Raw genomic sequence first — 7,500 nt, forward strand, 5'->3', positions numbered from 1 at the left:
CACACTGGCCTCCTCACACAACCCTCCTCACACAACCTCACACAACCCTCCTCACACAACCCTCCTCACACACTGGCCTCCGCGCCAGCCAGGTCACAGACGTATCCACGCCAAACCAGCAGCACATCAGATGTGAATGTGGATCCAAGGGCCGAATCTGGGCCAGCACCAGAACGGAACAGACCCTGCTGAGCAAAGCCCACATTTGGAATGATGATGATGATGATGATGATGATGGTGATGATAAATAAGAAGGTTATGGTGGTGGTGAAGATGATGATGATGATGGTGTTGGTGATGATGATGGTGGTGGTAGTGATGATGACGATGATGATGGTGGTGGTAGTAATGATGATGGTGGTGGTGATGATGATGATGCTGATGATGATGGTGGTGGTAGTGATGAATAAGAAGAATATGGTGGTGGTGATGATGATGGTGATGAATAAGGATGTGGTGGTGGTGATGATGATGATGATGATGATGATGATGATGATGATGATAATGATTATGATGATACTGCTCCTTCTATCAACAGCAAGGAAGCTCCATTTGCAGTAATACGAGACTAAGTCTCAGTCCATACATTCAAGGATAAGACTCAGTACATTTATTCAGTTAACCACATATGACAATCCCAACAACCTTTCACTGTACTGTATTTGACCTTTTAAGTTCAAGTTTAAGTTTAATTTAAAATGTAATGACCAGGCCCAGATTGAGATGGACCAGTTTGGGCTATGGTAGTTAGTGTATGTGCGTGAATAGCAAATCTGTGTATCTGAATCTTTAACAGTCTTATGAGAAAATGCTATAGGAAAATGGGGCGGTGGTAGTGCAGTGGCTAAGGATAGTATGCAGTAGCCTGAAAAGTTGTGGGTTCAATTCCCGGCTTCCACCACTGTGCCCTTGAGTAAGGCATTTAACCCCGAGTTGCTCTGAGGAGAATGCCCATTGTAATATAATTGATATGTCACTTTGGATAAAAGTGTATTCTTTCTGAATAAATGTAGAATGCGCTAGTGGTCCTGTTCAGGTCAGGTGTGACCATTGTTAGAGGACTTGGTGTTAGGAAGTAGTGATTCATTATGTTGCCATGGGGATTATTGTGGTAGGTAAATGTGTTCTGTATGGTGTCACCTTGAAAGAGCCTTTTAACTATATTGATGCTATAGTATCAGAATGAAAACAGAAATAAAGATGAAAAATCTACAACACTGACAGGGTTTACTAGTATTTTGTTGATTGTATTTTACAGTTATTAAATGTAGACATACGTTGTAGCATCTGGACAGTGAGTTTTCTGAAAATATTACAGATTTGATTGATGCAATGCCTTTCACATCACCACATTGCTTTACTTCTAAGTCTAATATTGTGATGGATTCTTTCAAATTCATTGAGTCAGTCACAGTTCATTAATACTGTTAACAAACTGAAGGACATTATGCGTTCTGACTGCCATCCACCTTGGTAATGGTTTTGGTTTAGTTTTACTACATAATCTATTTACAGAGTAGACCTACAGTGAGCTTGGCTTTGTTGATAAAAAGTATTCTGATTGTTTCAATCTAGCCTTGAGAGAGAAACCAATTGAATTCGCAATTTCTCCATCAGGCATCACTTCAGTTATGGCTTGGTCAGATTACACAATTTTTTGTCTCCCACTAATGGTCTTTTAGGATTGACCATGTCAGACTATGGGATCAATAAACCATAAATTCTTGCCGCGTCTTTGTCGGGAGATTGGCCACAGTACAAGATCATGTAGCCTATCATTCATGTCACGTGTTGTCATAGTGTCAGTGTCAACATGGGTGTTGTAGGAGATTCCCCAAAAATTCTGACATGCTAGAAATGGACTTGGACTGAAATCGTGAAATCTGACCAAGCCATGAGCTTGCAGTCCATAGGCATTGCACCTGAGAACACCAGTCTCCTTTGGCATCCAATCTGTTAATCCTTCATGGAGTACAACCACATAAAGTTTGTTCTGTCCACAAAACATGACCTTTGATTAAAGCACACACACACACACACACACACACACGCTTGCATGCACACACACACACTCACACACACACACACCCACACACACACACGCACATACACACTCACGCACGCACGCACACACACACACTAGATCTGGCTCTCAAAGCAAACTTATGTCTGCAAACTGTATCAGTCATACAAGTCCTCGCTTAAAGTGCATGGCTGCTTTAGAGCTAGTCGTTGTCTCTGCTCATAGTATGTGTCAGTTACTCTTACTCTTACTCTTAGCTTACTCTTAGCTCCTAGTTTGTGCCAGTCTTAAAACTCGTAGTCCCCACTCATACTACATGCCAGTTTTAGAATTGCTGCTAGTTGCTGTTCCTTCTCCGAGATCATCAACTATTCAGTGATCTGTAGCGTTCAGCGAGTGAAATATTTATCCTATGGCATTATGGAGGGGCTTGTTGTCCCTGGTTTCCTCATAGGGACCATGTTGGAGAAAAACTGCATGCATTAGGATATTATACTGTATGACTATAGTGGGGCTCCCAGAGGCTTTGAAGTTTCCATATGAAGAAAAATACTCTAGTTTAATCTGGTTTCTTTTTTCTACTTTGTATGGTTGAAGGTAGAGAGAGAGAGAGAGAGAGAGAGAGACTGTGCCATTTCAGGTGTAGGTCTATGTTTTAAGCATCATTCTTGTATCTGTAACTATGATAATGGTTAGTTCACTTGTTCATTTATCGGATTGCTTGACATTAAGCATTGAGAATAAGCATGTTTGGCTTGGTAGTTGGGAATGATCCTGGCATATCAATAGCGGAGCTGCCATGCGAGTGATGTCTGCTGCCACCCCATATAGATAAGGGGTAGTAATATGAGCTAAAAGCTAGCAGTGAATAAGGATAAAGGGAGGTGGGAGGCTTTGCAAAGCCAAATCATGTGATGTAGTGGGCAGGTAAAGGTTTACATCTCTGTCAATCAACCTTATGGGATCCTCCCGAACTTTGTTTAGAATACATCATTTCTTGGTAGGGCTTTGTTCATCCTACATTGTATGTCCCAAAACGACATTGTATGTCCCAAAATTCTTCAGCTCTCTCTCACAATGCTTCCCTTTCTGTCAAACTTATTGTAGACACGTTGAACACTTTGTTTGCCATTATTTTGGCTTTTTAAACTCAGTCTAAAATTCATTGCAGCTGGCTTTCATAATGCTTCATAATATTGTATATCATAACTGTATTACTACAGACGGGGTTCGATCCCTGTTGTATAGCGATAGTGATGTTTATACAGTAGTCGTTATAATAGAGTGAGATGTTCTGTTTCCATGATGGCAGTGTCACTGGATCTAAACAAACTTTCGAAGTGGCTTCAATAGCATTGAATCAGAGTCTGTCTACGGAGAGCCTGGCCACTCCCTATTAAGTCCCATTGTACCGAATTTTGGTTGCAGTTCCACCAGTGTTGGCGATCGCACATGAGTGCAAAATGAATGGGAGTCAATGGATGCTCAAGGGCACTTCAGCCGTGCCTACTGGTCGGGGTTCGAACCGGCAACCCTCCGGTTACAAGTCCGAAGTGCTAACCAGTAGGTCACAGCTGCCCGTGACAGCTTATTGACATGTTTGAAAGGCTTTTAAGTGACTTAAAATATAATACTCAACAGTGTTTATTTTCTTTGCCTCCCCTTTCAAATGCAACATTCAAATTACTAGACAAAAAATGATATCCCGAAAAAAGTGGATTATTATGGGTACATCTCCATAGAATGTAATAGGAAGAAACAAAATTCCAATGGATATTTCACGCTTTATCAAAGACTGGCGGCTGTTAAGAGTGACTTTTTTGTCTCAAAAATAAAGCCAAGACACGTCCATGAATGTAAGGATTTTAACCGCAGGTTGTGAAGTTAAATGCTAGTCTCTTTTACTGAGGAAATCCATGCTAAAACAAAAGTCTGTAGTCACAAATGTCATTGTGTTGGTAGGAATATGTGTAGTATGTGATTCCTACAGTGTAAAAAAAATATACTAACATCTTAAAAAACATTGTAAAAATATTTAAATAGATTAATAACGCATCCACTATAGTCACCTCTACAGTTAGATTGGTTTGTTTAGATCTGGTAAAATTGCTGCCTTGACAATGTCATGGCTTCGGTACTCTATTGTCAACGGAATACTCCTCAAGGCTCACGCTGAACAGTCTTATCCCAGCTGGTATGTGACCATGTCATGATCCAGTCCTGCTCTGGCCCAAAGCTGGACTAGTACTGGTATCAGAAGACCAGCCAGTGGTCCTGCTATTGCATAATTTCCTCAGAAAACATAAAAACAAGCACTCCAGTGCACACAAACACACACACACACACACACACACACACACACACACACACACACACACACACACACACACACACACACACACACACACACACACACACACACAGGGAGAGAGAGAGTGAGAGAGAAAGAAAGAGAGACACCAACAGCACACATGCACAAACACACACACACACACACACGCACACACACACCAGCACACATACCTGTACACACACACACACACAAACACACCACACACACACACAGACTCATCTGCTTTAAGGGGGAAAGGAGGAAGAGGAGAAGGATGAAGGACTGAGGAGGGAGGGAGTGAATAAGGGGGGCTGCTGCTATTTTTTTTTTCTTTCATATATTTTCTTTCCTCCGCTCTCTTCTCCTCTTCTCTGCATGTGCTCTCAATGCTGTTAAATTTATAATGGGCCGAGGCACATCTTTCTGCATCAGATGCCCATAGATGGGTGGAAATATCTGGGGCCCGGTTCTTATGCAATTCAAGGCCAAACTGACAGAGGGGGAGTTTATTAAGCTCCTGGGTCTCAACTGTACTTCAGCAGACAGCTGCATAGGTAAGTCTGAATGTGAACGGCATAGACCTAAAAAAAAAGATAAATATAGAATCGCACACGTAAATCTGTTCACCCTGACGTCAGAACCAGTATTGTCAATGGCATGATAGTCATGGCAGTGCAAATAGAGTGAACAGCCGTAGGTAAATCTTAATATTGAGCACAATCATTGGCTTTGGTGAGACAGCCAGCATCAGCAATGTGCGTCAGTGCTTTATAGTAGTGGTTAGTGACTTGGACTGTATGAGTCGCACATTGTGTTGCACATTCTCATTGTTATCAGCAATGTACTCAGCCTCAGACTCCTATTTGACGTCGAAGCTTAGCTGATTGGCTGAGGGAGGTCTAAGGAAGGCACAATGTTTGTGAACATAATGTCCAACAGATTGTTGTAGATCTGGCTAGGGAATCAGATCTACTGTAGTGTGAAAGGCCCTTACTAAAGCAAATTATCAAAGAGTCATCAACTGCCTTATACTTCTGTTGTAGGTGTTACCAAAAGCATTGTCACATACTGTGGGTATCACGTCATTGTGAATAGTCACCAAATTGTGGAAACGATACAGATGATGATCACAACAGTCACACTCTATTTAGAGCTGGTTTTGCATTCTCTGGAACTACCAAATAACTACTAGCTAGCCTTAGCCCTCCTCTCTGTATGCTCTGATTTGTTAATTAGCCTTAACCAGTGTGAAAAACAGACTAAATGAAAACTTTAAATACTCTAATGTATTCAAATGGAGTTGTTACTTTAGTTGGTATGATAATAGGTTTAATGTGTAATTGTGATGGTCTATCCATGGCTGGTTGACTCACTGACAGTTGGCTAAGCCCCATGAATGACCTCTAAGCTGGACAGACACTGCCTGATACATGGTCCAGTGAAGGTAAAGTTCCCAGTACCCAGGCTTGCCCTAGTTAGAGCCTTGGCATTGCCCTGGCATTGGTAGGCATGGACAGTGGTGGCATTGACTGGCATGGACAGTGGTGGCATGGCCAGCGGAGTGGAGGATGCAGCGCCTGACATGACTGGCATGGCCTGGCACTCCCTGGCGTAGCGTGGCATGGCGAGGGAAGGGCACTGGGCTGCGTCTCCGTGTGGTGTTTTCTGCAGACTTGCCAGGGGCCTCGTCCATATTTCATCAGAGAGGAGCTAAATAATTCACAGGCTGCTGTGTGTGCAGCACTGTGCAGCAGGCAAAGGCTGTTAGTGGCGCAGACCTCCACACAGGGCCTGGGGGGGCGTGGAGGGTGTGTGTGGAGTGATATTTGCTGGGGTGGAGGGTCAGAGGGCAACATGGCTCATAAACATGACCTGTAAGGGTTTGTGTCTGTGTTTATGAGGGTGAAGGTGTTTGTGTGTGTGTGTGTGTGTGTGTGTGTGTGTGTGTGTGTGTGTGTGTGTGTGTGTGAGAGAGAGAGAGAGAGAGAGAGAGAGAGAGAGAGAGAGAGAGAGAAGGGTTTGTCAGTGGGAAGTGAGAAAGTTTACTTGAATATCTTGTTAACCGCTCTATTCAGTTCCATCAGTACTGAAACACAGAATTGAAAATAAAAGTTTGGTTTTCGGTTGTTCTCCTGTCCCCATGATTAATTCAGACAATCCTCCTCTAAAACCCGGGTTTAGACAATGTGCATGTTTGGACAAGTATCGAGGGAGAGACCCCCACAATGCTTTTGAAATGAATGCACTCCTCCATTGCTAATTCATTATGTAATATCTCCTCCTTTTTAAACAACCCCCCAAAATCCTCTTGGACAAAGTTTGGTGTTAACGTTTATTTTCTCACTCACTTAGCAGATCCCCAATGCACCCAAATCCCATCTGAAGGAAATGTTATTTTAGAACGGCTTATTTTAGAGAACACAGAAAACACTGCTTTATTCACGCACAATTTATGCTCCAACATTATGAGGTTAGTGTTGTGAGGCTGCGAGTATAAACAGAACAGTTCCTTGTAGAACCATACAGTATGGAGTTATTTAGGAACCTTTCACTCACTGACATCTGCAAAGGTTCCGTCAGTGATTCTGTCTTACAGTAACAGCCAATCAAGTTACATCCCTCCTCTCTGTGTCCCTAAAGAGACATGCTGGGGCTGTTAATGGCTCGGACCGAGTCGCTATGTTTGGTTCCCATTTGCAAAACCAGGAATGTACAAACAAAGTTTTCTGGAGCAACACAATCACAGCATGGACAGCTCCACAACTGTGAGAAGCAATTTGCTGAACTTGAGAAAGAATTACAAACATGCACTACCCCTCTAAAGGATTTAACTCAAGTAGAACTAGTACTAGATTCTTTGTGAATGTAGGTACAAAACAACTAAACACAATCCATTTGTATTTTAAGAGAAAGCCCAGAGAGACAAGGCTTTAAACAAGTTCTCCTCTCTTTGAGATTGTGGTTGTGCTGTTAGTTAGACAGCCCTGTCTGAATCAGCTGTTTACCACCACTGGGTTTGGCACCACAGGACATCTATAGTTACAGGTTACTGTTACAGCTATCTGTGTCGTGAATCTTGTTCAGCTTTTCTGTGTGATTGCTTTTTGCACATGTGGCATTCTACTCTGGCTCTCGTCTGCACAGA

General features: G+C 42.5%; 1 protein-coding gene across 2 annotated transcripts in view; it reads left to right on the forward strand.

Moving 5' to 3' along the window:
• The window catches only part of LOC143141974 (fibroblast growth factor 14), a 78,998-nt gene that overhangs the window by 24,091 nt on the left and 47,407 nt on the right, over positions 1 to 7,500 (forward strand). The window lies entirely within an intron of this gene.

Source organism: Alosa pseudoharengus, unplaced genomic scaffold (assembly GCF_046254945.1).
Source record: "Alosa pseudoharengus isolate Yale_2024_CS ecotype anadromous, Long Island Sound unplaced genomic scaffold, YU_APseudo_1.1 YU_APseudo_1.1_scf_24, whole genome shotgun sequence".
NCBI classification, from domain to species: Eukaryota; Metazoa; Chordata; class Actinopteri; order Clupeiformes; family Clupeidae; genus Alosa; species Alosa pseudoharengus.